General features: G+C 45.1%; 52 non-coding genes across 52 annotated transcripts; all 52 read right to left on the bottom strand.

The window, feature by feature from the left end:
* Positions 1–94: 94 nt before the first annotated feature.
* LOC130503638 (5S ribosomal RNA) lies at positions 95–212 on the bottom strand. Its single transcript, XR_008940889.1, has one exon. It is a non-coding gene; the product is annotated as a 5S ribosomal RNA (ribosomal RNA).
* A 370-nt stretch (positions 213–582) lies between these two features.
* Positions 583–701, bottom strand: LOC130503683 (5S ribosomal RNA). Its single transcript, XR_008940934.1, has one exon. It is a non-coding gene; the product is annotated as a 5S ribosomal RNA (ribosomal RNA).
* Positions 702–1,080: 379 nt separating this feature from the next.
* Positions 1,081–1,199, bottom strand: LOC130503672 (5S ribosomal RNA). Its single transcript, XR_008940923.1, has one exon. It is a non-coding gene; the product is annotated as a 5S ribosomal RNA (ribosomal RNA).
* Positions 1,200–1,575: 376 nt separating this feature from the next.
* LOC130503681 (5S ribosomal RNA) lies at positions 1,576–1,694 on the bottom strand. Its single transcript, XR_008940932.1, has one exon. It is a non-coding gene; the product is annotated as a 5S ribosomal RNA (ribosomal RNA).
* A 374-nt stretch (positions 1,695–2,068) lies between these two features.
* On the bottom strand, positions 2,069–2,187 carry LOC130503670 (5S ribosomal RNA). Its single transcript, XR_008940921.1, has one exon. It is a non-coding gene; the product is annotated as a 5S ribosomal RNA (ribosomal RNA).
* Positions 2,188–2,563: 376 nt separating this feature from the next.
* Positions 2,564–2,682, bottom strand: LOC130503680 (5S ribosomal RNA). The gene has a single exon (XR_008940931.1). It is a non-coding gene; the product is annotated as a 5S ribosomal RNA (ribosomal RNA).
* A 377-nt stretch (positions 2,683–3,059) lies between these two features.
* Positions 3,060–3,178, bottom strand: LOC130503669 (5S ribosomal RNA). The gene has a single exon (XR_008940920.1). It is a non-coding gene; the product is annotated as a 5S ribosomal RNA (ribosomal RNA).
* Positions 3,179–3,555: 377 nt separating this feature from the next.
* LOC130503679 (5S ribosomal RNA) lies at positions 3,556–3,674 on the bottom strand. The gene has a single exon (XR_008940930.1). It is a non-coding gene; the product is annotated as a 5S ribosomal RNA (ribosomal RNA).
* Positions 3,675–4,050: 376 nt separating this feature from the next.
* On the bottom strand, positions 4,051–4,169 carry LOC130503668 (5S ribosomal RNA). The gene has a single exon (XR_008940919.1). It is a non-coding gene; the product is annotated as a 5S ribosomal RNA (ribosomal RNA).
* Positions 4,170–4,545: 376 nt separating this feature from the next.
* On the bottom strand, positions 4,546–4,664 carry LOC130503678 (5S ribosomal RNA). Its single transcript, XR_008940929.1, has one exon. It is a non-coding gene; the product is annotated as a 5S ribosomal RNA (ribosomal RNA).
* A 376-nt stretch (positions 4,665–5,040) lies between these two features.
* On the bottom strand, positions 5,041–5,159 carry LOC130503677 (5S ribosomal RNA). The gene has a single exon (XR_008940928.1). It is a non-coding gene; the product is annotated as a 5S ribosomal RNA (ribosomal RNA).
* Positions 5,160–5,536: 377 nt separating this feature from the next.
* On the bottom strand, positions 5,537–5,655 carry LOC130503667 (5S ribosomal RNA). Its single transcript, XR_008940918.1, has one exon. It is a non-coding gene; the product is annotated as a 5S ribosomal RNA (ribosomal RNA).
* Positions 5,656–6,031: 376 nt separating this feature from the next.
* On the bottom strand, positions 6,032–6,150 carry LOC130503676 (5S ribosomal RNA). The gene has a single exon (XR_008940927.1). It is a non-coding gene; the product is annotated as a 5S ribosomal RNA (ribosomal RNA).
* A 377-nt stretch (positions 6,151–6,527) lies between these two features.
* On the bottom strand, positions 6,528–6,646 carry LOC130503666 (5S ribosomal RNA). The gene has a single exon (XR_008940917.1). It is a non-coding gene; the product is annotated as a 5S ribosomal RNA (ribosomal RNA).
* A 376-nt stretch (positions 6,647–7,022) lies between these two features.
* On the bottom strand, positions 7,023–7,141 carry LOC130503665 (5S ribosomal RNA). The gene has a single exon (XR_008940916.1). It is a non-coding gene; the product is annotated as a 5S ribosomal RNA (ribosomal RNA).
* A 377-nt stretch (positions 7,142–7,518) lies between these two features.
* Positions 7,519–7,637, bottom strand: LOC130503664 (5S ribosomal RNA). The gene has a single exon (XR_008940915.1). It is a non-coding gene; the product is annotated as a 5S ribosomal RNA (ribosomal RNA).
* Positions 7,638–8,013: 376 nt separating this feature from the next.
* Positions 8,014–8,132, bottom strand: LOC130503663 (5S ribosomal RNA). The gene has a single exon (XR_008940914.1). It is a non-coding gene; the product is annotated as a 5S ribosomal RNA (ribosomal RNA).
* A 378-nt stretch (positions 8,133–8,510) lies between these two features.
* On the bottom strand, positions 8,511–8,629 carry LOC130503662 (5S ribosomal RNA). The gene has a single exon (XR_008940913.1). It is a non-coding gene; the product is annotated as a 5S ribosomal RNA (ribosomal RNA).
* A 376-nt stretch (positions 8,630–9,005) lies between these two features.
* LOC130503661 (5S ribosomal RNA) lies at positions 9,006–9,124 on the bottom strand. The gene has a single exon (XR_008940912.1). It is a non-coding gene; the product is annotated as a 5S ribosomal RNA (ribosomal RNA).
* A 377-nt stretch (positions 9,125–9,501) lies between these two features.
* Positions 9,502–9,620, bottom strand: LOC130503659 (5S ribosomal RNA). The gene has a single exon (XR_008940910.1). It is a non-coding gene; the product is annotated as a 5S ribosomal RNA (ribosomal RNA).
* Positions 9,621–9,997: 377 nt separating this feature from the next.
* Positions 9,998–10,116, bottom strand: LOC130503658 (5S ribosomal RNA). The gene has a single exon (XR_008940909.1). It is a non-coding gene; the product is annotated as a 5S ribosomal RNA (ribosomal RNA).
* Positions 10,117–10,492: 376 nt separating this feature from the next.
* LOC130503657 (5S ribosomal RNA) lies at positions 10,493–10,611 on the bottom strand. The gene has a single exon (XR_008940908.1). It is a non-coding gene; the product is annotated as a 5S ribosomal RNA (ribosomal RNA).
* A 377-nt stretch (positions 10,612–10,988) lies between these two features.
* Positions 10,989–11,107, bottom strand: LOC130503656 (5S ribosomal RNA). Its single transcript, XR_008940907.1, has one exon. It is a non-coding gene; the product is annotated as a 5S ribosomal RNA (ribosomal RNA).
* A 376-nt stretch (positions 11,108–11,483) lies between these two features.
* LOC130503655 (5S ribosomal RNA) lies at positions 11,484–11,602 on the bottom strand. Its single transcript, XR_008940906.1, has one exon. It is a non-coding gene; the product is annotated as a 5S ribosomal RNA (ribosomal RNA).
* A 375-nt stretch (positions 11,603–11,977) lies between these two features.
* Positions 11,978–12,096, bottom strand: LOC130503654 (5S ribosomal RNA). The gene has a single exon (XR_008940905.1). It is a non-coding gene; the product is annotated as a 5S ribosomal RNA (ribosomal RNA).
* A 378-nt stretch (positions 12,097–12,474) lies between these two features.
* LOC130503653 (5S ribosomal RNA) lies at positions 12,475–12,593 on the bottom strand. Its single transcript, XR_008940904.1, has one exon. It is a non-coding gene; the product is annotated as a 5S ribosomal RNA (ribosomal RNA).
* A 376-nt stretch (positions 12,594–12,969) lies between these two features.
* Positions 12,970–13,088, bottom strand: LOC130503652 (5S ribosomal RNA). The gene has a single exon (XR_008940903.1). It is a non-coding gene; the product is annotated as a 5S ribosomal RNA (ribosomal RNA).
* Positions 13,089–13,464: 376 nt separating this feature from the next.
* LOC130503651 (5S ribosomal RNA) lies at positions 13,465–13,583 on the bottom strand. The gene has a single exon (XR_008940902.1). It is a non-coding gene; the product is annotated as a 5S ribosomal RNA (ribosomal RNA).
* A 377-nt stretch (positions 13,584–13,960) lies between these two features.
* On the bottom strand, positions 13,961–14,079 carry LOC130503650 (5S ribosomal RNA). The gene has a single exon (XR_008940901.1). It is a non-coding gene; the product is annotated as a 5S ribosomal RNA (ribosomal RNA).
* A 377-nt stretch (positions 14,080–14,456) lies between these two features.
* Positions 14,457–14,575, bottom strand: LOC130503648 (5S ribosomal RNA). The gene has a single exon (XR_008940899.1). It is a non-coding gene; the product is annotated as a 5S ribosomal RNA (ribosomal RNA).
* Positions 14,576–14,951: 376 nt separating this feature from the next.
* LOC130503647 (5S ribosomal RNA) lies at positions 14,952–15,070 on the bottom strand. Its single transcript, XR_008940898.1, has one exon. It is a non-coding gene; the product is annotated as a 5S ribosomal RNA (ribosomal RNA).
* A 378-nt stretch (positions 15,071–15,448) lies between these two features.
* LOC130503646 (5S ribosomal RNA) lies at positions 15,449–15,567 on the bottom strand. Its single transcript, XR_008940897.1, has one exon. It is a non-coding gene; the product is annotated as a 5S ribosomal RNA (ribosomal RNA).
* Positions 15,568–15,943: 376 nt separating this feature from the next.
* LOC130503645 (5S ribosomal RNA) lies at positions 15,944–16,062 on the bottom strand. Its single transcript, XR_008940896.1, has one exon. It is a non-coding gene; the product is annotated as a 5S ribosomal RNA (ribosomal RNA).
* A 378-nt stretch (positions 16,063–16,440) lies between these two features.
* Positions 16,441–16,559, bottom strand: LOC130503644 (5S ribosomal RNA). The gene has a single exon (XR_008940895.1). It is a non-coding gene; the product is annotated as a 5S ribosomal RNA (ribosomal RNA).
* Positions 16,560–16,935: 376 nt separating this feature from the next.
* LOC130503643 (5S ribosomal RNA) lies at positions 16,936–17,054 on the bottom strand. The gene has a single exon (XR_008940894.1). It is a non-coding gene; the product is annotated as a 5S ribosomal RNA (ribosomal RNA).
* A 376-nt stretch (positions 17,055–17,430) lies between these two features.
* On the bottom strand, positions 17,431–17,549 carry LOC130503642 (5S ribosomal RNA). Its single transcript, XR_008940893.1, has one exon. It is a non-coding gene; the product is annotated as a 5S ribosomal RNA (ribosomal RNA).
* Positions 17,550–17,925: 376 nt separating this feature from the next.
* LOC130503641 (5S ribosomal RNA) lies at positions 17,926–18,044 on the bottom strand. Its single transcript, XR_008940892.1, has one exon. It is a non-coding gene; the product is annotated as a 5S ribosomal RNA (ribosomal RNA).
* Positions 18,045–18,423: 379 nt separating this feature from the next.
* Positions 18,424–18,542, bottom strand: LOC130503640 (5S ribosomal RNA). Its single transcript, XR_008940891.1, has one exon. It is a non-coding gene; the product is annotated as a 5S ribosomal RNA (ribosomal RNA).
* Positions 18,543–18,919: 377 nt separating this feature from the next.
* Positions 18,920–19,038, bottom strand: LOC130503639 (5S ribosomal RNA). Its single transcript, XR_008940890.1, has one exon. It is a non-coding gene; the product is annotated as a 5S ribosomal RNA (ribosomal RNA).
* Positions 19,039–19,415: 377 nt separating this feature from the next.
* LOC130503682 (5S ribosomal RNA) lies at positions 19,416–19,534 on the bottom strand. Its single transcript, XR_008940933.1, has one exon. It is a non-coding gene; the product is annotated as a 5S ribosomal RNA (ribosomal RNA).
* Positions 19,535–19,911: 377 nt separating this feature from the next.
* On the bottom strand, positions 19,912–20,030 carry LOC130503671 (5S ribosomal RNA). The gene has a single exon (XR_008940922.1). It is a non-coding gene; the product is annotated as a 5S ribosomal RNA (ribosomal RNA).
* Positions 20,031–20,407: 377 nt separating this feature from the next.
* LOC130503660 (5S ribosomal RNA) lies at positions 20,408–20,526 on the bottom strand. The gene has a single exon (XR_008940911.1). It is a non-coding gene; the product is annotated as a 5S ribosomal RNA (ribosomal RNA).
* A 377-nt stretch (positions 20,527–20,903) lies between these two features.
* Positions 20,904–21,022, bottom strand: LOC130503649 (5S ribosomal RNA). The gene has a single exon (XR_008940900.1). It is a non-coding gene; the product is annotated as a 5S ribosomal RNA (ribosomal RNA).
* Positions 21,023–21,397: 375 nt separating this feature from the next.
* LOC130503636 (5S ribosomal RNA) lies at positions 21,398–21,516 on the bottom strand. The gene has a single exon (XR_008940887.1). It is a non-coding gene; the product is annotated as a 5S ribosomal RNA (ribosomal RNA).
* Positions 21,517–21,892: 376 nt separating this feature from the next.
* Positions 21,893–22,011, bottom strand: LOC130503675 (5S ribosomal RNA). The gene has a single exon (XR_008940926.1). It is a non-coding gene; the product is annotated as a 5S ribosomal RNA (ribosomal RNA).
* Positions 22,012–22,387: 376 nt separating this feature from the next.
* Positions 22,388–22,506, bottom strand: LOC130503674 (5S ribosomal RNA). Its single transcript, XR_008940925.1, has one exon. It is a non-coding gene; the product is annotated as a 5S ribosomal RNA (ribosomal RNA).
* Positions 22,507–22,883: 377 nt separating this feature from the next.
* On the bottom strand, positions 22,884–23,002 carry LOC130503673 (5S ribosomal RNA). The gene has a single exon (XR_008940924.1). It is a non-coding gene; the product is annotated as a 5S ribosomal RNA (ribosomal RNA).
* Positions 23,003–23,379: 377 nt separating this feature from the next.
* On the bottom strand, positions 23,380–23,496 carry LOC130503687 (5S ribosomal RNA). Its single transcript, XR_008940938.1, has one exon. It is a non-coding gene; the product is annotated as a 5S ribosomal RNA (ribosomal RNA).
* A 368-nt stretch (positions 23,497–23,864) lies between these two features.
* On the bottom strand, positions 23,865–23,980 carry LOC130503637 (5S ribosomal RNA). Its single transcript, XR_008940888.1, has one exon. It is a non-coding gene; the product is annotated as a 5S ribosomal RNA (ribosomal RNA).
* Positions 23,981–24,352: 372 nt separating this feature from the next.
* On the bottom strand, positions 24,353–24,470 carry LOC130503685 (5S ribosomal RNA). The gene has a single exon (XR_008940936.1). It is a non-coding gene; the product is annotated as a 5S ribosomal RNA (ribosomal RNA).
* Positions 24,471–24,838: 368 nt separating this feature from the next.
* Positions 24,839–24,956, bottom strand: LOC130503684 (5S ribosomal RNA). Its single transcript, XR_008940935.1, has one exon. It is a non-coding gene; the product is annotated as a 5S ribosomal RNA (ribosomal RNA).
* A 368-nt stretch (positions 24,957–25,324) lies between these two features.
* Positions 25,325–25,442, bottom strand: LOC130503686 (5S ribosomal RNA). Its single transcript, XR_008940937.1, has one exon. It is a non-coding gene; the product is annotated as a 5S ribosomal RNA (ribosomal RNA).
* Between the last annotated feature and the right edge of the window lie 368 nt (positions 25,443–25,810).

Below are 25,810 nucleotides of genomic sequence, written 5' to 3'. Positions count from 1 at the left end.
CCGAAATGGTGCTGTGGGCGTCGTAGTTCCACACGGTTCAAAAGTTATGGGGTTTTCAAGATTTGACCGTTTCAAATTGAAGAAAAAAAAATAAAAAAGGGAACACGAGGACTTCCCGGGAGGTCACCCATCCTAGTACTACTCACGCCAAGCACGCTTAACTGCGGAGTTCTGATGGGATCCGGTGCATTAGTGCTGGTATGATCGCACCCGTTAGTACATGACTCGCAATTCCATATATCCTTTTAATCCGAGAATACGAGTAGATTTGCGTGTGGCCCACCTAAGTTTTTTTTTTTTTGTAATTTTCCATGCATCAAAATGTATGGATATTGATATAGGAAACTGCAAAAAACACCCGAAACAGCGTATCGCATCTCAATCACGGCCCGAAACATTCGACAGCCTGTTTGAGGCTCTAAAGGCAGAATTTGGGGTCAAAAATCGCCAGCCCTATTCACTGGCCTAGATGGTTTTGGGGGCTTTCCGAAATGGTGCTGTGGGCGTCGTAGTTCCACACGGTTCAAAAGTTATGGGGTTTTCAAGATTTGACACGTTTCAAATTGAAGAAAAAATAAAAAAGGGGTGCAACACGAGGACTTCCCGGGAGGTCACCCATCCTAGTACTACTCACGCCCAAGCACGCTTAACTGCGGAGTTCTGATGGGATCCGGTGCATTAGTGCTGGTATGATCGCACCCGTTAGTACATGACTCGCAATTCCATATATCCTTTTAATCCGAGAATACGAGTAGATTTGCGTGTGGCCCACCTAAGTTTTTTTTTTTTTTTGTAATTTTTCCATGCATCAAAATGTATGGATATTGATATAGGAAACTGCAAAAAACACCCGGAAACAGCGTATCGCATCTCAATCACGGCCCGAAACATTCGACAGCCTGTTTGAGGCTCTAAACGGCAGAATTTGGGGTCGAAAAATCGCCAGCCCTATTCACTGGCCTAGATGGTTTTGGGGGCTTTCCGAAATGGTGCTGTGGGCGTCGTAGTTCCACACGGTTCAAAAGTTATGGGGTTTTCAAGATTTGACCCGTTTCAAATTGAAGAAAAAAAAATAAAAAAGGGGTGCAACACGAGGACTTCCCGGGAGGTCACCCATCCTAGTACTACTCTCGCCCAAGCACGCTTAACTGCGGAGTTCTGATGGGATCCGGTGCATTAGTGCTGGTATGATCGCACCCGTTAGTACATGACTCGCAATTCCATATATCCTTTTAATCCGAGAATACGAGTAGATTTGCGTGTGGCCCACCTAAGTTTTTTTTTTTTGTAATTTTTCCATGCATCAAAATGTATGGATATTGATATAGGAAACTGCAAAAAACACCCGGAAACAGCGTATCGCATCTCAATCACGGCCCGAAACATTCGACAGCCTGTTTGAGGCTCTAAACGGCAGAATTTGGGGTCGAAAAAATCGCCAGCCCTATTCACTGGCCTAGATGGTTTTGGGGGCTTTCCGAAATGGTGCTGTGGGCGTCGTAGTTCCACACGGTTCAAAAGTTATGGGGTTTTCAAGATTTGACACGTTTCAAATTGAAGAAAAAAAATAAAAAAGGGGTGCAACACGAGGACTTCCCGGGAGGTCACCCATCCTAGTACTACTCACGCCCAAGCACGCTTAACTGCGGAGTTCTGATGGGATCCGGTGCATTAGTGCTGGTATGATCGCACCCGTTAGTACATGACTCGCAATTCCATATATCCTTTTAATCCGAGAATACGAGTAGATTTGCGTGTGGCCCACCTAAGTTTTTTTTTTTGTAATTTTTCCATGCATCAAAATGTATGGATATTGATATAGGAAACTGCAAAAACACCCGGAAACAGCGTATCGCATCTCAATCACGGCCCGAAACATTCGACAGCCTGTTTGAGGCTCTAAACGGCAGAATTTGGGGTCGAAAAATCGCCAGCCCTATTCACTGGCCTAGATGGTTTTGGGGGCTTTCCGAAATGGTGCTGTGGGCGTCGTAGTTCCACACGGTTCAAAAGTTATGGGGTTTTCAAGATTTGACCCGTTTCAAATTGAAGAAAAAAAAATAAAAAAGGGGTGCAACACGAGGACTTCCCGGGAGGTCACCCATCCTAGTACTACTCTCGCCCAAGCACGCTTAACTGCGGAGTTCTGATGGGATCCGGTGCATTAGTGCTGGTATGATCGCACCCGTTAGTACATGACTCGCAATTCCATATATCCTTTTAATCCGAGAATACGAGTAGATTTGCGTGTGGCCCACCTAAGTTTTTTTTTTTTTGTAATTTTTCCATGCATCAAAATGTATGGATATTGATATAGGAAACTGCAAAAAACACCCGGAAACAGCGTATCGCATCTCAATCACGGCCCGAAACATTCGACAGCCTGTTTGAGGCTCTAAACGGCAGAATTTGGGGTCGAAAAATCGCCAGCCCTATTCACTGGCCTAGATGGTTTTGGGGGCTTTCCGAAATGGTGCTGTGGGCGTCGTAGTTCCACACGGTTCAAAAGTTATGGGGTTTTCAAGATTTGACACGTTTCAAATTGAAGAAAAAAAATAAAAAAGGGGTGCAACACGAGGACTTCCCGGGAGGTCACCCATCCTAGTACTACTCACGCCCAAGCACGCTTAACTGCGGAGTTCTGATGGGATCCGGTGCATTAGTGCTGGTATGATCGCACCCGTTAGTACATGACTCGCAATTCCATATATCCTTTTAATCCGAGAATACGAGTAGATTTGCGTGTGGCCCACCTAAGTTTTTTTTTTTTTGTAATTTTTCCATGCATCAAAATGTATGGATATTGATATAGGAAACTGCAAAAAACACCCGGAAACAGCGTATCGCATCTCAATCACGGCCCGAAACATTCGACAGCCTGTTTGAGGCTCTAAACGGCAGAATTTGGGGTCGAAAAATCGCCAGCCCTATTCACTGGCCTAGATGGTTTTGGGGGCTTTCCGAAATGGTGCTGTGGGCGTCGTAGTTCCACACGGTTCAAAAGTTATGGGGTTTTCAAGATTTGACCCGTTTCAAATTGAAGAAAAAAAAATAAAAAAGGGGTGCAACACGAGGACTTCCCGGGAGGTCACCCATCCTAGTACTACTCTCGCCCAAGCACGCTTAACTGCGGAGTTCTGATGGGATCCGGTGCATTAGTGCTGGTATGATCGCACCCGTTAGTACATGACTCGCAATTCCATATATCCTTTTAATCCGAGAATACGAGTAGATTTGCGTGTGGCCCACCTAAGTTTTTTTTTTTTTTGTAATTTTTCCATGCATCAAAATGTATGGATATTGATATAGGAAACTGCAAAAAACACCCGGAAACAGCGTATCGCATCTCAATCACGGCCCGAAACATTCGACAGCCTGTTTGAGGCTCTAAACGGCAGAATTTGGGGTCGAAAAATCGCCAGCCCTATTCACTGGCCTAGATGGTTTTGGGGGCTTTCCGAAATGGTGCTGTGGGCGTCGTAGTTCCACACGGTTCAAAAGTTATGGGGTTTTCAAGATTTGACACGTTTCAAATTGAAGAAAAAAAATAAAAAAGGGGTGCAACACGAGGACTTCCCGGGAGGTCACCCATCCTAGTACTACTCACGCCCAAGCACGCTTAACTGCGGAGTTCTGATGGGATCCGGTGCATTAGTGCTGGTATGATCGCACCCGTTAGTACATGACTCGCAATTCCATATATCCTTTTAATCCGAGAATACGAGTAGATTTGCGTGTGGCCCACCTAAGTTTTTTTTTTTTGTAATTTTTCCATGCATCAAAATGTATGGATATTGATATAGGAAACTGCAAAAAACACCCGGAAACAGCGTATCGCATCTCAATCACGGCCCGAAACATTCGACAGCCTGTTTGAGGCTCTAAACGGCAGAATTTGGGGTCGAAAAATCGCCAGCCCTATTCACTGGCCTAGATGGTTTTGGGGGCTTTCCGAAATGGTGCTGTGGGCGTCGTAGTTCCACACGGTTCAAAAGTTATGGGGTTTTCAAGATTTGACCCGTTTCAAATTGAAGAAAAAAAAATAAAAAAGGGGTGCAACACGAGGACTTCCCGGGAGGTCACCCATCCTAGTACTACTCTCGCCCAAGCACGCTTAACTGCGGAGTTCTGATGGGATCCGGTGCATTAGTGCTGGTATGATCGCACCCGTTAGTACATGACTCGCAATTCCATATATCCTTTTAATCCGAGAATACGAGTAGATTTGCGTGTGGCCCACCTAAGTTTTTTTTTTTTTGTAATTTTTCCATGCATCAAAATGTATGGATATTGATATAGGAAACTGCAAAAAACACCCGGAAACAGCGTATCGCATCTCAATCACGGCCCGAAACATTCGACAGCCTGTTTGAGGCTCTAAACGGCAGAATTTGGGGTCGAAAAATCGCCAGCCCTATTCACTGGCCTAGATGGTTTTGGGGGCTTTCCGAAATGGTGCTGTGGGCGTCGTAGTTCCACACGGTTCAAAAGTTATGGGGTTTTCAAGATTTGACACGTTTCAAATTGAAGAAAAAAAATAAAAAAGGGGTGCAACACGAGGACTTCCCGGGAGGTCACCCATCCTAGTACTACTCACGCCCAAGCACGCTTAACTGCGGAGTTCTGATGGGATCCGGTGCATTAGTGCTGGTATGATCGCACCCGTTAGTACATGACTCGCAATTCCATATATCCTTTTAATCCGAGAATACGAGTAGATTTGCGTGTGGCCCACCTAAGTTTTTTTTTTTTTGTAATTTTTCCATGCATCAAAATGTATGGATATTGATATAGGAAACTGCAAAAAACACCCGGAAACAGCGTATCGCATCTCAATCACGGCCCGAAACATTCGACAGCCTGTTTGAGGCTCTAAACGGCAGAATTTGGGGTCGAAAAATCGCCAGCCCTATTCACTGGCCTAGATGGTTTTGGGGGCTTTCCGAAATGGTGCTGTGGGCGTCGTAGTTCCACACGGTTCAAAAGTTATGGGGTTTTCAAGATTTGACACGTTTCAAATTGAAGAAAAAAAATAAAAAAGGGGTGCAACACGAGGACTTCCCGGGAGGTCACCCATCCTAGTACTACTCACGCCCAAGCACGCTTAACTGCGGAGTTCTGATGGGATCCGGTGCATTAGTGCTGGTATGATCGCACCCGTTAGTACATGACTCGCAATTCCATATATCCTTTTAATCCGAGAATACGAGTAGATTTGCGTGTGGCCCACCTAAGTTTTTTTTTTTTTTGTAATTTTTCCATGCATCAAAATGTATGGATATTGATATAGGAAACTGCAAAAAACACCCGGAAACAGCGTATCGCATCTCAATCACGGCCCGAAACATTCGACAGCCTGTTTGAGGCTCTAAACGGCAGAATTTGGGGTCGAAAAATCGCCAGCCCTATTCACTGGCCTAGATGGTTTTGGGGGCTTTCCGAAATGGTGCTGTGGGCGTCGTAGTTCCACACGGTTCAAAAGTTATGGGGTTTTCAAGATTTGACCCGTTTCAAATTGAAGAAAAAAAAAAAAAAAGGGGTGCAACACGAGGACTTCCCGGGAGGTCACCCATCCTAGTACTACTCTCGCCCAAGCACGCTTAACTGCGGAGTTCTGATGGGATCCGGTGCATTAGTGCTGGTATGATCGCACCCGTTAGTACATGACTCGCAATTCCATATATCCTTTTAATCCGAGAATACGAGTAGATTTGCGTGTGGCCCACCTAAGTTTTTTTTTTTTTGTAATTTTTCCATGCATCAAAATGTATGGATATTGATATAGGAAACTGCAAAAAACACCCGGAAACAGCGTATCGCATCTCAATCACGGCCCGAAACATTCGACAGCCTGTTTGAGGCTCTAAACGGCAGAATTTGGGGTCGAAAAATCGCCAGCCCTATTCACTGGCCTAGATGGTTTTGGGGGCTTTCCGAAATGGTGCTGTGGGCGTCGTAGTTCCACACGGTTCAAAAGTTATGGGGTTTTCAAGATTTGACACGTTTCAAATTGAAGAAAAAAAATAAAAAAGGGGTGCAACACGAGGACTTCCCGGGAGGTCACCCATCCTAGTACTACTCACGCCCAAGCACGCTTAACTGCGGAGTTCTGATGGGATCCGGTGCATTAGTGCTGGTATGATCGCACCCGTTAGTACATGACTCGCAATTCCATATATCCTTTTAATCCGAGAATACGAGTAGATTTGCGTGTGGCCCACCTAAGTTTTTTTTTTTTTGTAATTTTTCCATGCATCAAAATGTATGGATATTGATATAGGAAACTGCAAAAAACACCCGGAAACAGCGTATCGCATCTCAATCACGGCCCGAAACATTCGACAGCCTGTTTGAGGCTCTAAACGGCAGAATTTGGGGTCGAAAAATCGCCAGCCCTATTCACTGGCCTAGATGGTTTTGGGGGCTTTCCGAAATGGTGCTGTGGGCGTCGTAGTTCCACACGGTTCAAAAGTTATGGGGTTTTCAAGATTTGACACGTTTCAAATTGAAGAAAAAAAAATAAAAAAGGGGTGCAACACGAGGACTTCCCGGGAGGTCACCCATCCTAGTACTACTCTCGCCCAAGCACGCTTAACTGCGGAGTTCTGATGGGATCCGGTGCATTAGTGCTGGTATGATCGCACCCGTTAGTACATGACTCGCAATTCCATATATCCTTTTAATCCGAGAATACGAGTAGATTTGCGTGTGGCCCACCTAAGTTTTTTTTTTTTTGTAATTTTTCCATGCATCAAAATGTATGGATATTGATATAGGAAACTGCAAAAAACACCCGGAAACAGCGTATCGCATCTCAATCACGGCCCGAAACATTCGACAGCCTGTTTGAGGCTCTAAACGGCAGAATTTGGGGTCGAAAAATCGCCAGCCCTATTCACTGGCCTAGATGGTTTTGGGGGCTTTCCGAAATGGTGCTGTGGGCGTCGTAGTTCCACACGGTTCAAAAGTTATGGGGTTTTCAAGATTTGACACGTTTCAAATTGAAGAAAAAAAATAAAAAAGGGGTGCAACACGAGGACTTCCCGGGAGGTCACCCATCCTAGTACTACTCTCGCCCAAGCACGCTTAACTGCGGAGTTCTGATGGGATCCGGTGCATTAGTGCTGGTATGATCGCACCCGTTAGTACATGACTCGCAATTCCATATATCCTTTTAATCCGAGAATACGAGTAGATTTGCGTGTGGCCCACCTAAGTTTTTTTTTTTTTGTAATTTTTCCATGCATCAAAATGTATGGATATTGATATAGGAAACTGCAAAAAACACCCGGAAACAGCGTATCGCATCTCAATCACGGCCCGAAACATTCGACAGCCTGTTTGAGGCTCTAAACGGCAGAATTTGGGGTCGAAAAATCGCCAGCCCTATTCACTGGCCTAGATGGTTTTGGGGGCTTTCCGAAATGGTGCTGTGGGCGTCGTAGTTCCACACGGTTCAAAAGTTATGGGGTTTTCAAGATTTGACCCGTTTCAAATTGAAGAAAAAAAAATAAAAAAGGGGTGCAACACGAGGACTTCCCGGGAGGTCACCCATCCTAGTACTACTCTCGCCCAAGCACGCTTAACTGCGGAGTTCTGATGGGATCCGGTGCATTAGTGCTGGTATGATCGCACCCGTTAGTACATGACTCGCAATTCCATATATCCTTTTAATCCGAGAATACGAGTAGATTTGCGTGTGGCCCACCTAAGTTTTTTTTTTTTTGTAATTTTTCCATGCATCAAAATGTATGGATATTGATATAGGAAACTGCAAAAAACACCCGGAAACAGCGTATCGCATCTCAATCACGGCCCGAAACATTCGACAGCCTGTTTGAGGCTCTAAACGGCAGAATTTGGGGTCGAAAAATCGCCAGCCCTATTCACTGGCCTAGATGGTTTTGGGGGCTTTCCGAAATGGTGCTGTGGGCGTCGTAGTTCCACACGGTTCAAAAGTTATGGGGTTTTCAAGATTTGACACGTTTCAAATTGAAGAAAAAAAATAAAAAAGGGGTGCAACACGAGGACTTCCCGGGAGGTCACCCATCCTAGTACTACTCTCGCCCAAGCACGCTTAACTGCGGAGTTCTGATGGGATCCGGTGCATTAGTGCTGGTATGATCGCACCCGTTAGTACATGACTCGCAATTCCATATATCCTTTTAATCCGAGAATACGAGTAGATTTGCGTGTGGCCCACCTAAGTTTTTTTTTTTTTTGTAATTTTTCCATGCATCAAAATGTATGGATATTGATATAGGAAACTGCAAAAAACACCCGGAAACAGCGTATCGCATCTCAATCACGGCCCGAAACATTCGACAGCCTGTTTGAGGCTCTAAACGGCAGAATTTGGGGTCGAAAAATCGCCAGCCCTATTCACTGGCCTAGATGGTTTTGGGGGCTTTCCGAAATGGTGCTGTGGGCGTCGTAGTTCCACACGGTTCAAAAGTTATGGGGTTTTCAAGATTTGACCCGTTTCAAATTGAAGAAAAAAAAATAAAAAAGGGGTGCAACACGAGGACTTCCCGGGAGGTCACCCATCCTAGTACTACTCTCGCCCAAGCACGCTTAACTGCGGAGTTCTGATGGGATCCGGTGCATTAGTGCTGGTATGATCGCACCCGTTAGTACATGACTCGCAATTCCATATATCCTTTTAATCCGAGAATACGAGTAGATTTGCGTGTGGCCCACCTAAGTTTTTTTTTTTTTGTAATTTTTCCATGCATCAAAATGTATGGATATTGATATAGGAAACTGCAAAAAACACCCGGAAACAGCGTATCGCATCTCAATCACGGCCCGAAACATTCGACAGCCTGTTTGAGGCTCTAAACGGCAGAATTTGGGGTCGAAAAATCGCCAGCCCTATTCACTGGCCTAGATGGTTTTGGGGGCTTTCCGAAATGGTGCTGTGGGCGTCGTAGTTCCACACGGTTCAAAAGTTATGGGGTTTTCAAGATTTGACACGTTTCAAATTGAAGAAAAAAAATAAAAAAGGGGTGCAACACGAGGACTTCCCGGGAGGTCACCCATCCTAGTACTACTCTCGCCCAAGCACGCTTAACTGCGGAGTTCTGATGGGATCCGGTGCATTAGTGCTGGTATGATCGCACCCGTTAGTACATGACTCGCAATTCCATATATCCTTTTAATCCGAGAATACGAGTAGATTTGCGTGTGGCCCACCTAAGTTTTTTTTTTTTTTGTAATTTTTCCATGCATCAAAATGTATGGATATTGATATAGGAAACTGCAAAAAACACCCGGAAACAGCGTATCGCATCTCAATCACGGCCCGAAACATTCGACAGCCTGTTTGAGGCTCTAAACGGCAGAATTTGGGGTCGAAAAATCGCCAGCCCTATTCACTGGCCTAGATGGTTTTGGGGGCTTTCCGAAATGGTGCTGTGGGCGTCGTAGTTCCACACGGTTCAAAAGTTATGGGGTTTTCAAGATTTGACCCGTTTCAAATTGAAGAAAAAAAATAAAAAAGGGGTGCAACACGAGGACTTCCCGGGAGGTCACCCATCCTAGTACTACTCTCGCCCAAGCACGCTTAACTGCGGAGTTCTGATGGGATCCGGTGCATTAGTGCTGGTATGATCGCACCCGTTAGTACATGACTCGCAATTCCATATATCCTTTTAATCCGAGAATACGAGTAGATTTGCGTGTGGCCCACCTAAGTTTTTTTTTTTTTTGTAATTTTTCCATGCATCAAAATGTATGGATATTGATATAGGAAACTGCAAAAAACACCCGGAAACAGCGTATCGCATCTCAATCACGGCCCGAAACATTCGACAGCCTGTTTGAGGCTCTAAACGGCAGAATTTGGGGTCGAAAAATCGCCAGCCCTATTCACTGGCCTAGATGGTTTTGGGGGCTTTCCGAAATGGTGCTGTGGGCGTCGTAGTTCCACACGGTTCAAAAGTTATGGGGTTTTCAAGATTTGACACGTTTCAAATTGAAGAAAAAAAATAAAAAAGGGGTGCAACACGAGGACTTCCCGGGAGGTCACCCATCCTAGTACTACTCTCGCCCAAGCACGCTTAACTGCGGAGTTCTGATGGGATCCGGTGCATTAGTGCTGGTATGATCGCACCCGTTAGTACATGACTCGCAATTCCATATATCCTTTTAATCCGAGAATACGAGTAGATTTGCGTGTGGCCCACCTAAGTTTTTTTTTTTTTGTAATTTTTCCATGCATCAAAATGTATGGATATTGATATAGGAAACTGCAAAAAACACCCGGAAACAGCGTATCGCATCTCAATCACGGCCCGAAACATTCGACAGCCTGTTTGAGGCTCTAAACGGCAGAATTTGGGGTCGAAAAATCGCCAGCCCTATTCACTGGCCTAGATGGTTTTGGGGGCTTTCCGAAATGGTGCTGTGGGCGTCGTAGTTCCACACGGTTCAAAAGTTATGGGGTTTTCAAGATTTGACCCGTTTCAAATTGAAGAAAAAAAATAAAAAAGGGGTGCAACACGAGGACTTCCCGGGAGGTCACCCATCCTAGTACTACTCTCGCCCAAGCACGCTTAACTGCGGAGTTCTGATGGGATCCGGTGCATTAGTGCTGGTATGATCGCACCCGTTAGTACATGACTCGCAATTCCATATATCCTTTTAATCCGAGAATACGAGTAGATTTGCGTGTGGCCCACCTAAGTTTTTTTTTTTTTTGTAATTTTTCCATGCATCAAAATGTATGGATATTGATATAGGAAACTGCAAAAAACACCCGGAAACAGCGTATCGCATCTCAATCACGGCCCGAAACATTCGACAGCCTGTTTGAGGCTCTAAACGGCAGAATTTGGGGTCGAAAAATCGCCAGCCCTATTCACTGGCCTAGATGGTTTTGGGGGCTTTCCGAAATGGTGCTGTGGGCGTCGTAGTTCCACACGGTTCAAAAGTTATGGGGTTTTCAAGATTTGACCCGTTTCAAATTGAAGAAAAAAAATAAAAAAGGGGTGCAACACGAGGACTTCCCGGGAGGTCACCCATCCTAGTACTACTCTCGCCCAAGCACGCTTAACTGCGGAGTTCTGATGGGATCCGGTGCATTAGTGCTGGTATGATCGCACCCGTTAGTACATGACTCGCAATTCCATATATCCTTTTAATCCGAGAATACGAGTAGATTTGCGTGTGGCCCACCTAAGTTTTTTTTTTTTTGTAATTTTTCCATGCATCAAAATGTATGGATATTGATATAGGAAACTGCAAAAAACACCCGGAAACAGCGTATCGCATCTCAATCACGGCCCGAAACATTCGACAGCCTGTTTGAGGCTCTAAACGGCAGAATTTGGGGTCGAAAAATCGCCAGCCCTATTCACTGGCCTAGATGGTTTTGGGGGCTTTCCGAAATGGTGCTGTGGGCGTCGTAGTTCCACACGGTTCAAAAGTTATGGGGTTTTCAAGATTTGACCCGTTTCAAATTGAAGAAAAAAAATAAAAAAGGGGTGCAACACGAGGACTTCCCGGGAGGTCACCCATCCTAGTACTACTCTCGCCCAAGCACGCTTAACTGCGGAGTTCTGATGGGATCCGGTGCATTAGTGCTGGTATGATCGCACCCGTTAGTACATGACTCGCAATTCCATATATCCTTTTAATCCGAGAATACGAGTAGATTTGCGTGTGGCCCACCTAAGTTTTTTTTTTTTTGTAATTTTTCCATGCATCAAAATGTATGGATATTGATATAGGAAACTGCAAAAAACACCCGGAAACAGCGTATCGCATCTCAATCACGGCCCGAAACATTCGACAGCCTGTTTGAGGCTCTAAACGGCAGAATTTGGGGTCGAAAAATCGCCAGCCCTATTCACTGGCCTAGATGGTTTTGGGGGCTTTCCGAAATGGTGCTGTGGGCGTCGTAGTTCCACACGGTTCAAAAGTTATGGGGTTTTCAAGATTTGACCGTTTCAAATTGAAGAAAAAAAATAAAAAAGGGGTGCAACACGAGGACTTCCCGGGAGGTCACCCATCCTAGTACTACTCTCGCCCAAGCACGCTTAACTGCGGAGTTCTGATGGGATCCGGTGCATTAGTGCTGGTATGATCGCACCCGTTAGTACATGACTCGCAATTCCATATATCCTTTTAATCCGAGAATACGAGTAGATTTGCGTGTGGCCCACCTAAGTTTTTTTTTTTTTTGTAATTTTTCCATGCATCAAAATGTATGGATATTGATATAGGAAACTGCAAAAAACACCCGGAAACAGCGTATCGCATCTCAATCACGGCCCGAAACATTCGACAGCCTGTTTGAGGCTCTAAACGGCAGAATTTGGGGTCGAAAAATCGCCAGCCCTATTCACTGGCCTAGATGGTTTTGGGGGCTTTCCGAAATGGTGCTGTGGGCGTCGTAGTTCCACACGGTTCAAAAGTTATGGGGTTTTCAAGATTTGACCCGTTTCAAATTGAAGAAAAAAAAATAAAAAAGGGGTGCAACACGAGGACTTCCCGGGAGGTCACCCATCCTAGTACTACTCTCGCCCAAGCACGCTTAACTGCGGAGTTCTGATGGGATCCGGTGCATTAGTGCTGGTATGATCGCACCCGTTAGTACATGACTCGCAATTCCATATATCCTTTTAATCCGAGAATACGAGTAGATTTGCGTGTGGCCCACCTAAGTTTTTTTTTTTTTGTAATTTTTCCATGCATCAAAATGTATGGATATTGATATAGGAAACTGCAAAAAACACCCGGAAACAGCGTATCGCATCTCAATCACGGCCCGAAACATTCGACAGCCTGTTTGAGGCTCTAAACGGCAGAATTTGGGGTCGAAAAATCGCCAGCCCTATTCACTGGCCTAGATGGTTTTGGGGGCTTTCCGAAATGGTGCTGTGGGCGTCGTAGTTCCACACGGTTCAAAAGTTATGGGGTTTTCAAGATTTGACCCGTTTCAAATTGAAGAAAAAAAATAAAAAAGGGGTGCAACACGAGGACTTCCCGGGAGGTCACCCATCCTAGTACTACTCTCGCCCAAGCACGCTTAACTGCGGAGTTCTGATGGGATCCGGTGCATTAGTGCTGGTATGATCGCACCCGTTAGTACATGACTCGCAATTCCATATATCCTTTTAATCCGAGAATACGAGTAGATTTGCGTGTGGCCCACCTAAGTTTTTTTTTTTTTGTAATTTTTCCATGCATCAAAATGTATGGATATTGATATAGGAAACTGCAAAAAACACCCGGAAACAGCGTATCGCATCTCAATCACGGCCCGAAACATTCGACAGCCTGTTTGAGGCTCTAAACGGCAGAATTTGGGGTCGAAAAATCGCCAGCCCTATTCACTGGCCTAGATGGTTTTGGGGGCTTTCCGAAATGGTGCTGTGGGCGTCGTAGTTCCACACGGTTCAAAAGTTATGGGGTTTTCAAGATTTGACCCGTTTCAAATTGAAGAAAAAAAATAAAAAAGGGGTGCAACACGAGGACTTCCCGGGAGGTCACCCATCCTAGTACTACTCTCGCCCAAGCACGCTTAACTGCGGAGTTCTGATGGGATCCGGTGCATTAGTGCTGGTATGATCGCACCCGTTAGTACATGACTCGCAATTCCATATATCCTTTTAATCCGAGAATACGAGTAGATTTGCGTGTGGCCCACCTAAGTTTTTTTTTTTTTTGTAATTTTTCCATGCATCAAAATGTATGGATATTGATATAGGAAACTGCAAAAAACACCCGGAAACAGCGTATCGCATCTCAATCACGGCCCGAAACATTCGACAGCCTGTTTGAGGCTCTAAACGGCAGAATTTGGGGTCGAAAAATCGCCAGCCCTATTCACTGGCCTAGATGGTTTTGGGGGCTTTCCGAAATGGTGCTGTGGGCGTCGTAGTTCCACACGGTTCAAAAGTTATGGGGTTTTCAAGATTTGACCCGTTTCAAATTGAAGAAAAAAAATAAAAAAGGGGTGCAACACGAGGACTTCCCGGGAGGTCACCCATCCTAGTACTACTCTCGCCCAAGCACGCTTAACTGCGGAGTTCTGATGGGATCCGGTGCATTAGTGCTGGTATGATCGCACCCGTTAGTACATGACTCGCAATTCCATATATCCTTTTAATCCGAGAATACGAGTAGATTTGCGTGTGGCCCACCTAAGTTTTTTTTTTTTTGTAATTTTTCCATGCATCAAAATGTATGGATATTGATATAGGAAACTGCAAAAAACACCCGGAAACAGCGTATCGCATCTCAATCACGGCCCGAAACATTCGACAGCCTGTTTGAGGCTCTAAACGGCAGAATTTGGGGTCGAAAAATCGCCAGCCCTATTCACTGGCCTAGATGGTTTTGGGGGCTTTCCGAAATGGTGCTGTGGGCGTCGTAGTTCCACACGGTTCAAAAGTTATGGGGTTTTCAAGATTTGACCCGTTTCAAATTGAAGAAAAAAAAATAAAAAAGGGGTGCAACACGAGGACTTCCCGGGAGGTCACCCATCCTAGTACTACTCTCGCCCAAGCACGCTTAACTGCGGAGTTCTGATGGGATCCGGTGCATTAGTGCTGGTATGATCGCACCCGTTAGTACATGACTCGCAATTCCATATATCCTTTTAATCCGAGAATACGAGTAGATTTGCGTGTGGCCCACCTAAGTTTTTTTTTTTTTGTAATTTTTCCATGCATCAAAATGTATGGATATTGATATAGGAAACTGCAAAAAACACCCGGAAACAGCGTATCGCATCTCAATCACGGCCCGAAACATTCGACAGCCTGTTTGAGGCTCTAAACGGCAGAATTTGGGGTCGAAAAATCGCCAGCCCTATTCACTGGCCTAGATGGTTTTGGGGGCTTTCCGAAATGGTGCTGTGGGCGTCGTAGTTCCACACGGTTCAAAAGTTATGGGGTTTTCAAGATTTGACCCGTTTCAAATTGAAGAAAAAAAATAAAAAAGGGGTGCAACACGAGGACTTCCCGGGAGGTCACCCATCCTAGTACTACTCTCGCCCAAGCACGCTTAACTGCGGAGTTCTGATGGGATCCGGTGCATTAGTGCTGGTATGATCGCACCCGTTAGTACATGACTCGCAATTCCATATATCCTTTTAATCCGAGAATACGAGTAGATTTGCGTGTGGCCCACCTAAGTTTTTTTTTTTTTTGTAATTTTTCCATGCATCAAAATGTATGGATATTGATATAGGAAACTGCAAAAAACACCCGGAAACAGCGTATCGCATCTCAATCACGGCCCGAAACATTCGACAGCCTGTTTGAGGCTCTAAACGGCAGAATTTGGGGTCGAAAAATCGCCAGCCCTATTCACTGGCCTAGATGGTTTTGGGGGCTTTCCGAAATGGTGCTGTGGGCGTCGTAGTTCCACACGGTTCAAAAGTTATGGGGTTTTCAAGATTTGACCCGTTTCAAATTGAAGAAAAAAAAATAAAAAAGGGGTGCAACACGAGGACTTCCCGGGAGGTCACCCATCCTAGTACTACTCTCGCCCAAGCACGCTTAACTGCGGAGTTCTGATGGGATCCGGTGCATTAGTGCTGGTATGATCGCACCCGTTAGTACATGACTCGCAATTCCATATATCCTTTTAATCCGAGAATACGAGTAGATTTGCGTGTGGCCCACCTAAGTTTTTTTTTTTTTGTAATTTTTCCATGCATCAAAATGTATGGATATTGATATAGGAAACTGCAAAAAACACCCGGAAACAGCGTATCGCATCTCAATCACGGCCCGAAACATTCGACAGCCTGTTTGAGGCTCTAAACGGCAGAATTTGGGGTCGAAAAATCGCCAGCCCTATTCACTGGCCTAGATGGTTTTGGGGGCTTTCCGAAATGGTGCTGTGGGCGTCGTAGTTCCACACGGTTCAAAAGTTATGGGGTTTTCAAGATTTGACCCGTTTCAAATTGAAGAAAAAAAATAAAAAAGGGGTGCAACACGAGGACTTCCCGGGAGGTCACCCATCCTAGTACTACTCTCGCCCAAGCACGCTTAACTGCGGAGTTCTGATGGGATCCGGTGCATTAGTGCTGGTATGATCGCACCCGTTAGTACATGACTCGCAATTCCATATATCCTTTTAATCCGAGAATACGAGTAGATTTGCGTGTGGCCCACCTAAGTTTTTTTTTTTTTTGTAATTTTTCCATGCATCAAAATGTATGGATATTGATATAGGAAACTGCAAAAAACACCCGGAAACAGCGTATCGCATCTCAATCACGGCCCGAAACATTCGACAGCCTGTTTGAGGCTCTAAACGGCAGAATTTGGGGTCGAAAAATCGCCAGCCCTATTCACTGGCCTAGATGGTTTTGGGGGCTTTCCGAAATGGTGCTGTGGGCGTCGTAGTTCCACACGGTTCAAAAGTTATGGGGTTTTCAAGATTTGACCCGTTTCAAATTGAAGAAAAAAAAATAAAAAAGGGGTGCAACACGAGGACTTCCCGGGAGGTCACCCATCCTAGTACTACTCTCGCCCAAGCACGCTTAACTGCGGAGTTCTGATGGGATCCGGTGCATTAGTGCTGGTATGATCGCACCCGTTAGTACATGACTCGCAATTCCATATATCCTTTTAATCCGAGAATACGAGTAGATTTGCGTGTGGCCCACCTAAGTTTTTTTTTTTTTGTAATTTTTCCATGCATCAAAATGTATGGATATTGATATAGGAAACTGCAAAAAACACCCGGAAACAGCGTATCGCATCTCAATCACGGCCCGAAACATTCGACAGCCTGTTTGAGGCTCTAAACGGCAGAATTTGGGGTCGAAAAATCGCCAGCCCTATTCACTGGCCTAGATGGTTTTGGGGGCTTTCCGAAATGGTGCTGTGGGCGTCGTAGTTCCACACGGTTCAAAAGTTATGGGGTTTTCAAGATTTGACCCGTTTCAAATTGAAGAAAAAAAATAAAAAAGGGGTGCAACACGAGGACTTCCCGGGAGGTCACCCATCCTAGTACTACTCTCGCCCAAGCACGCTTAACTGCGGAGTTCTGATGGGATCCGGTGCATTAGTGCTGGTATGATCGCACCCGTTAGTACATGACTCGCAATTCCATATATCCTTTTAATCCGAGAATACGAGTAGATTTGCGTGTGGCCCACCTAAGTTTTTTTTTTTTTGTAATTTTTCCATGCATCAAAATGTATGGATATTGATATAGGAAACTGCAAAAAACACCCGGAAACAGCGTATCGCATCTCAATCACGGCCCGAAACATTCGACAGCCTGTTTGAGGCTCTAAACGGCAGAATTTGGGGTCGAAAAATCGCCAGCCCTATTCACTGGCCTAGATGGTTTTGGGGGCTTTCCGAAATGGTGCTGTGGGCGTCGTAGTTCCACACGGTTCAAAAGTTATGGGGTTTTCAAGATTTGACCCGTTTCAAATTGAAGAAAAAAAATAAAAAAGGGGTGCAACACGAGGACTTCCCGGGAGGTCACCCATCCTAGTACTACTCTCGCCCAAGCACGCTTAACTGCGGAGTTCTGATGGGATCCGGTGCATTAGTGCTGGTATGATCGCACCCGTTAGTACATGACTCGCAATTCCATATATCCTTTTAATCCGAGAATACGAGTAGATTTGCGTGTGGCCCACCTAAGTTTTTTTTTTTTTGTAATTTTTCCATGCATCAAAATGTATGGATATTGATATAGGAAACTGCAAAAAACACCCGGAAACAGCGTATCGCATCTCAATCACGGCCCGAAACATTCGACAGCCTGTTTGAGGCTCTAAACGGCAGAATTTGGGGTCGAAAAATCGCCAGCCCTATTCACTGGCCTAGATGGTTTTGGGGGCTTTCCGAAATGGTGCTGTGGGCGTCGTAGTTCCACACGGTTCAAAAGTTATGGGGTTTTCAAGATTTGACCCGTTTCAAATTGAAGAAAAAAAATAAAAAAGGGGTGCAACACGAGGACTTCCCGGGAGGTCACCCATCCTAGTACTACTCTCGCCCAAGCACGCTTAACTGCGGAGTTCTGATGGGATCCGGTGCATTAGTGCTGGTATGATCGCACCCGTTAGTACATGACTCGCAATTCCATATATCCTTTTAATCCGAGAATACGAGTAGATTTGCGTGTGGCCCACCTAAGTTTTTTTTTTTTTTGTAATTTTTCCATGCATCAAAATGTATGGATATTGATATAGGAAACTGCAAAAAACACCCGGAAACAGCGTATCGCATCTCAATCACGGCCCGAAACATTCGACAGCCTGTTTGAGGCTCTAAACGGCAGAATTTGGGGTCGAAAAATCGCCAGCCCTATTCACTGGCCTAGATGGTTTTGGGGGCTTTCCGAAATGGTGCTGTGGGCGTCGTAGTTCCACACGGTTCAAAAGTTATGGGGTTTTCAAGATTTGACCCGTTTCAAATTGAAGAAAAAAAAAATAAAAAAGGGGTGCAACACGAGGACTTCCCGGGAGGTCACCCATCCTAGTACTACTCTCGCCCAAGCACGCTTAACTGCGGAGTTCTGATGGGATCCGGTGCATTAGTGCTGGTATGATCGCACCCGTTAGTACATGACTCGCAATTCCATATATCCTTTTAATCCGAGAATACGAGTAGATTTGCGTGTGGCCCACCTAAGTTTTTTTTTTTTTTGTAATTTTTCCATGCATCAAAATGTATGGATATTGATATAGGAAACTGCAAAAAACACCCGGAAACAGCGTATCGCATCTCAATCACGGCCCGAAACATTCGACAGCCTGTTTGAGGCTCTAAACGGCAGAATTTGGGGTCGAAAAATCGCCAGCCCTATTCACTGGCCTAGATGGTTTTGGGGGCTTTCCGAAATGGTGCTGTGGGCGTCGTAGTTCCACACGGTTCAAAAGTTATGGGGTTTTCAAGATTTGACCCGTTTCAAATTGAAGAAAAAAAATAAAAAAGGGGTGCAACACGAGGACTTCCCGGGAGGTCACCCATCCTAGTACTACTCTCGCCCAAGCACGCTTAACTGCGGAGTTCTGATGGGATCCGGTGCATTAGTGCTGGTATGATCGCACCCGTTAGTACATGACTCGCAATTCCATATATCCTTTTAATCCGAGAATACGAGTAGATTTGCGTGTGGCCCACCTAAGTTTTTTTTTTTTTTGTAATTTTTCCATGCATCAAAATGTATGGATATTGATATAGGAAACTGCAAAAAACACCCGGAAACAGCGTATCGCATCTCAATCACGGCCCGAAACATTCGACAGCCTGTTTGAGGCTCTAAACGGCAGAATTTGGGGTCGAAAAATCGCCAGCCCTATTCACTGGCCTAGATGGTTTTGGGGGCTTTCCGAAATGGTGCTGTGGGCGTCGTAGTTCCACACGGTTCAAAAGTTATGGGGTTTTCAAGATTTGACCCGTTTCAAATTGAAGAAAAAAAATAAAAAAGGGGTGCAACACGAGGACTTCCCGGGAGGTCACCCATCCTAGTACTACTCTCGCCCAAGCACGCTTAACTGCGGAGTTCTGATGGGATCCGGTGCATTAGTGCTGGTATGATCGCACCCGTTAGTACATGACTCGCAATTCCATATATCCTTTTAATCCGAGAATACGAGTAGATTTGCGTGTGGCCCACCTAAGTTTTTTTTTTTTTGTAATTTTTCCATGCATCAAAATGTATGGATATTGATATAGGAAACTGCAAAAAACACCCGGAAACAGCGTATCGCATCTCAATCACGGCCCGAAACATTCGACAGCCTGTTTGAGGCTCTAAACGGCAGAATTTGGGGTCGAAAAATCGCCAGCCCTATTCACTGGCCTAGATGGTTTTGGGGGCTTTCCGAAATGGTGCTGTGGGCGTCGTAGTTCCACACGGTTCAAAAGTTATGGGGTTTTCAAGATTTGACCCGTTTCAAATTGAAGAAAAAAAAATAAAAAAGGGGTGCAACACGAGGACTTCCCGGGAGGTCACCCATCCTAGTACTACTCTCGCCCAAGCACGCTTAACTGCGGAGTTCTGATGGGATCCGGTGCATTAGTGCTGGTATGATCGCACCCGTTAGTACATGACTCGCAATTCCATATATCCTTTTAATCCGAGAATACGAGTAGATTTGCGTGTGGCCCACCTAAGTTTTTTTTTTTTTGTAATTTTTCCATGCATCAAAATGTATGGATATTGATATAGGAAACTGCAAAAAACACCCGGAAACAGCGTATCGCATCTCAATCACGGCCCGAAACATTCGACAGCCTGTTTGAGGCTCTAAACGGCAGAATTTGGGGTCGAAAAATCGCCAGCCCTATTCACTGGCCTAGATGGTTTTGGGGGCTTTCCGAAATGGTGCTGTGGGCGTCGTAGTTCCACACGGTTCAAAAGTTATGGGGTTTTCAAGATTTGACCCGTTTCAAATTGAAGAAAAAAAAATAAAAAAGGGGTGCAACACGAGGACTTCCCGGGAGGTCACCCATCCTAGTACTACTCTCGCCCAAGCACGCTTAACTGCGGAGTTCTGATGGGATCCGGTGCATTAGTGCTGGTATGATCGCACCCGTTAGTACATGACTCGCAATTCCATATATCCTTTTAATCCGAGAATACGAGTAGATTTGCGTGTGGCCCACCTAAGTTTTTTTTTTTTTGTAATTTTTCCATGCATCAAAATGTATGGATATTGATATAGGAAACTGCAAAAAACACCCGGAAACAGCGTATCGCATCTCAATCACGGCCCGAAACATTCGACAGCCTGTTTGAGGCTCTAAACGGCAGAATTTGGGGTCGAAAAATCGCCAGCCCTATTCACTGGCCTAGATGGTTTTGGGGGCTTTCCGAAATGGTGCTGTGGGCGTCGTAGTTCCACACGGTTCAAAAGTTATGGGGTTTTCAAGATTTGACCCGTTTCAAATTGAAGAAAAAAAAATAAAAAAGGGGTGCAACACGAGGACTTCCCGGGAGGTCACCCATCCTAGTACTACTCTCGCCCAAGCACGCTTAACTGCGGAGTTCTGATGGGATCCGGTGCATTAGTGCTGGTATGATCGCACCCGTTAGTACATGACTCGCAATTCCATATATCCTTTTAATCCGAGAATACGAGTAGATTTGCGTGTGGCCCACCTAAGTTTTTTTTTTTTGTAATTTTTCCATGCATCAAAATGTATGGATATTGATATAGGAAACTGCAAAAAACACCCGGAAACAGCGTATCGCATCTCAATCACGGCCCGAAACATTCGACAGCCTGTTTGAGGCTCTAAACGGCAGAATTTGGGGTCGAAAAATCGCCAGCCCTATTCACTGGCCTAGATGGTTTTGGGGGCTTTCCGAAATGGTGCTGTGGGCGTCGTAGTTCCACACGGTTCAAAAGTTATGGGGTTTTCAAGATTTGACCCGTTTCAAATTGAAGAAAAAAAATAAAAAAGGGGTGCAACACGAGGACTTCCCGGGAGGTCACCCATCCTAGTACTACTCTCGCCCAAGCACGCTTAACTGCGGAGTTCTGATGGGATCCGGTGCATTAGTGCTGGTATGATCGCACCCGTTAGTACATGACTCGCAATTCCATATATCCTTTTAATCCGAGAATACGAGTAGATTTGCGTGTGGCCCACCTAAGTTTTTTTTTTTTTTGTAATTTTTCCATGCATCAAAATGTATGGATATTGATATAGGAAACTGCAAAAAACACCCGGAAACAGCGTATCGCATCTCAATCACGGCCCGAAACATTCGACAGCCTGTTTGAGGCTCTAAACGGCAGAATTTGGGGTCGAAAAATCGCCAGCCCTATTCACTGGCCTAGATGGTTTTGGGGGCTTTCCGAAATGGTGCTGTGGGCGTCGTAGTTCCACACGGTTCAAAAGTTATGGGGTTTTCAAGATTTGACACGTTTCAAATTGAAGAAAAAAATAAAAAAGGGGTGCAACACGAGGACTTCCCGGGAGGTCACCCATCCTAGTACTACTCACGCCCAAGCACGCTTAACTGCGGAGTTCTGATGGGATCCGGTGCATTAGTGCTGGTATGATCGCACCCGTTAGTACATGACTCGCAATTCCATATATCCTTTTAATCCGAGAATACGAGTAGATTTGCGTGTGGCCCACCTAAGTTTTTTTTTTTTTGTAATTTTTCCATGCATCAAAATGTATGGATATTGATATAGGAAACTGCAAAAAACACCCGGAAACAGCGTATCGCATCTCAATCACGGCCCGAAACATTCGACAGCCTGTTTGAGGCTCTAAACGGCAGAATTTGGGGTCGAAAAATCGCCAGCCCTATTCACTGGCCTAGATGGTTTTGGGGGCTTTCCGAAATGGTGCTGTGGGCGTCGTAGTTCCACACGGTTCAAAAGTTATGGGGTTTTCAAGATTTGACACGTTTCAAATTGAAGAAAAAAAATAAAAAAGGGGTGCAACACGAGGACTTCCCGGGAGGTCACCCATCCTAGTACTACTCACGCCCAAGCACGCTTAACTGCGGAGTTCTGATGGGATCCGGTGCATTAGTGCTGGTATGATCGCACCCGTTAGTACATGACTCGCAATTCCATATATCCTTTTAATCCGAGAATACGAGTAGATTTGCGTGTGGCCCACCTAAGTTTTTTTTTTTTTTGTAATTTTTCCATGCATCAAAATGTATGGATATTGATATAGGAAACTGCAAAAAACACCCGGAAACAGCGTATCGCATCTCAATCACGGCCCGAAACATTCGACAGCCTGTTTGAGGCTCTAAACGGCAGAATTTGGGGTCGAAAAATCGCCAGCCCTATTCACTGGCCTAGATGGTTTGGGGGCTTTCCGAAATGGTGCTGTGGGCGTCGTAGTTCCACACGGTTCAAAAGTTATGGGGTTTTCAAGATTTGACACGTTTCAAATTGAAGAAAAAAAAAAAAAAAAGGGGTGCAACACGAGGACTTCCCGGGAGGTCACCCATCCTAGTACTACTCACGCCCAAGCACGCTTAACTGCGGAGTTCTGATGGGATCCGGTGCATTAGTGCTGGTATGATCGCACCCGTTAGTACATGACTCGCAATTCCATATATCCTTTTAATCCGAGAATACGAGTAGATTTGCGTGTGGCCCACCTAAGTTTTTTTTTTTTTGTAATTTTTCCATGCATCAAAATGTATGGATATTGATATAGGAAACTGCAAAAAACACCCGGAAACAGCGTATCGCATCTCAATCACGGCCCGAAACATTCGACAGCCTGTTTGAGGCTCTAAACGGCAGAATTTGGGGTCAAAAAATCGCCAGCCCTATTCACTGGCCTAGATGGTTTTGGGGGCTTTCCGAAATGGTGCTGTGGGCGTCGTAGTTCCACACGGTTCAAAAAGTTATGGGGTTTTCAAGATTTGACACGTTTCAATTGAAGAAAAAAAAATAAAAAAGGGGTGCAACACGAGGACTTCCCGGGAGGTCACCCATCCTAGTACTACTCACGCCAAGCACGCTTAACTGCGGAGTTCTGATGGATCCGGTGCATTAGTGCTGGTATGATCGCACCCGTTAGTACATGACTCGCAATTCCATATATCCTTTTAATCCGAGAATACGAGTAGATTTGCGTGTGGCCCACCTAAGTTTTTTTTTTAATTTTTCCATGCATCAAATGTATGGATATTGATATAGGAAACTGCAAAAAACACCCGGAAACAGCGTATCGCATCTCAATCACGGCCCGAAACATTCGACAGCCTGTTTGAGGCTCTAAACGGCAGAATTGGGTCGAAAAAAATCGCCAGCCCTATTCACTGGCCTAGATGGTTTGGGGGCTTTCCGAAATGGTGCTGTGGGCGTCGTAGCCACACGGTTCAAAAGTTATGGGGTTTTCAAGATTTGACACGTTTCAAATGGAAGAAAAAAAAATAAAAAAGGGGTGCAACACGAGGACTTCCCGGGAGGTCACCCATCCTAGTACACTCTCGCCCAAGCACGCTTAACTGCGAGTTCTGATGGATCCGGTGCATTAGTGCTGGTATGATCGCACCCGTTAGTAATGACTCGCAATTCCATATATCCTTTTAATCCGAGAATACGAGTAGATTTGCGTGTGGCCCACCTAAGTTTTTTTTTTTTTAAATTTTTTCATGCATCAAAATGTATGGATATTGATATAGGAAAACTGCAAAAAAACACCGGAAACAGCGTATCGCATCTCAATCACGGCCCGAAACATTCGACAGCCTGTTTGGGCTCTAAACGGCAGAATTGGGGGTCGAAAAATCGCCAGCCCTATTCACTGGCCTAGATGGTTTGGGGGCTTTCCGAAATGGTGCTGTGGGCGTCGTAGTTCCACACGGTTCAAAAGTTATGGGGTTTTCAAGATTTGACACGTTTCAAATTGAAGAAAAAAAATAAAAAGGGGTGCAACACGAGGACTTCCCGGGAGGTCACCCATCCTAGTACTACTCACGCCAAGCACGCTTAACTGCGGAGTTCTGATGGGATCCGGTGCATTAGTGCTGGTATGATCGCACCCGTTAGTACATGACTCGCAATTCCATATATCCTTTAATCCGAGAATACGAGTAGATTTGCGTGTGGCCCACCTAAGTTTTTTTTTTAATTTTTCCATGCATCAAAATGTATGGATATTGATATAGGAAACTGCAAAAAACACACGAAACAGCGTATCGCATCTCAATCACGGCCCGAAACATTCGACAGCCTGTTTGAGGCTCTAAACGGCAGAATTGGGGTCGAAAAATCGCCAGCCCTATTCACTGGCCTAGATGGTTTTGGGGGCTTTCCGAAATGGTGCTGTGGGCGTCGTAGTTCCACACGGTTCAAAAGTTATGGGGTTTCAAGATTTGACACGTTTCAAATTGAAGAAAAAAAAAATAAAAAAGGGTGCAACACGAGGACTTCCCGGGGGTCACCCATCCTAGTACTACTCACGCCCAAGCACGCTTAACTGCGGAGTTCTGATGGGATCCGGTGCATTAGTGCTGGTATGATCGCACCCGTTAGTACATGACTCGCAATTCCATATATCCTTTTAATCCGAGAATACGAGTAGATTTGCGTGTGGCCCACCTAAGTTTTTTTTTTTTTTTAATTTTTCCATGCATCAAAATGTATGGATATTGATATAGAAACTGCAAAAAACACCCGGAAACAGCGTATCGCATCTCAAAACGGCCCGAAACATTCGACAGCCTGTTTGGGGCTCTAAACGGCAGAATTGGGGTCGAAAAATCGCCAGCCCTATTCACTGGCCTAGATGGTTTGGGGGCTTTCCGAAATGGTGCTGTGGGCGTCGTAGTTCCACACGGTTCAAAAGTTATGGGGTTTCAAGATTTGACACGTTTCAAATTGAAGAAAAAAATAAAAAAGGGGCAACACGAGGACTTCCCGGAAGGTCACCCACCTAGTACTACTCACGCCCAAGCACGCTTAACTGCGGAGTTCTGATGGGATCCGGTGCATTAGTGCTGGTATGATCGCACCGTTAGTACATGACTCGCAATTCCATAATATCTTTTAATCCGAGAATAATACGAGTAGATTTGCGTGTGGGCCCACCTAAGTTTTTTTTTTTAATTTTCCCATGCATCAAAATGTATGGATATTGATATAGGAAACTGCAAAAAACACCCGGAAACAGCGTATCGCATCTCAATCACGGCCCGAAACATTCGACAGCCTGTTTGAGGCTCTAAACGGCAGAATTTGGGGTCGAAAAAATCGCCAGCCCTATTCACTGGCCTAGATGGTTTTGGGGGCTTTCCGAAATGGTGCTGTGGGCGTCGTAGTTCCCACGGTTCAAAAGTTATGGGGTTTTCAAGATTTGACACGTTTCAAATTGAAGAAAAAAAA

Source organism: Raphanus sativus, unplaced genomic scaffold (genome assembly GCF_000801105.2).
Source record: "Raphanus sativus cultivar WK10039 unplaced genomic scaffold, ASM80110v3 Scaffold1072, whole genome shotgun sequence".
Classification (NCBI taxonomy): domain Eukaryota; kingdom Viridiplantae; phylum Streptophyta; class Magnoliopsida; order Brassicales; family Brassicaceae; genus Raphanus; species Raphanus sativus.
The sequence above is the reverse complement of the archived record's forward strand: the minus strand, read 5'-3'. Positions and strand labels throughout refer to the sequence as shown.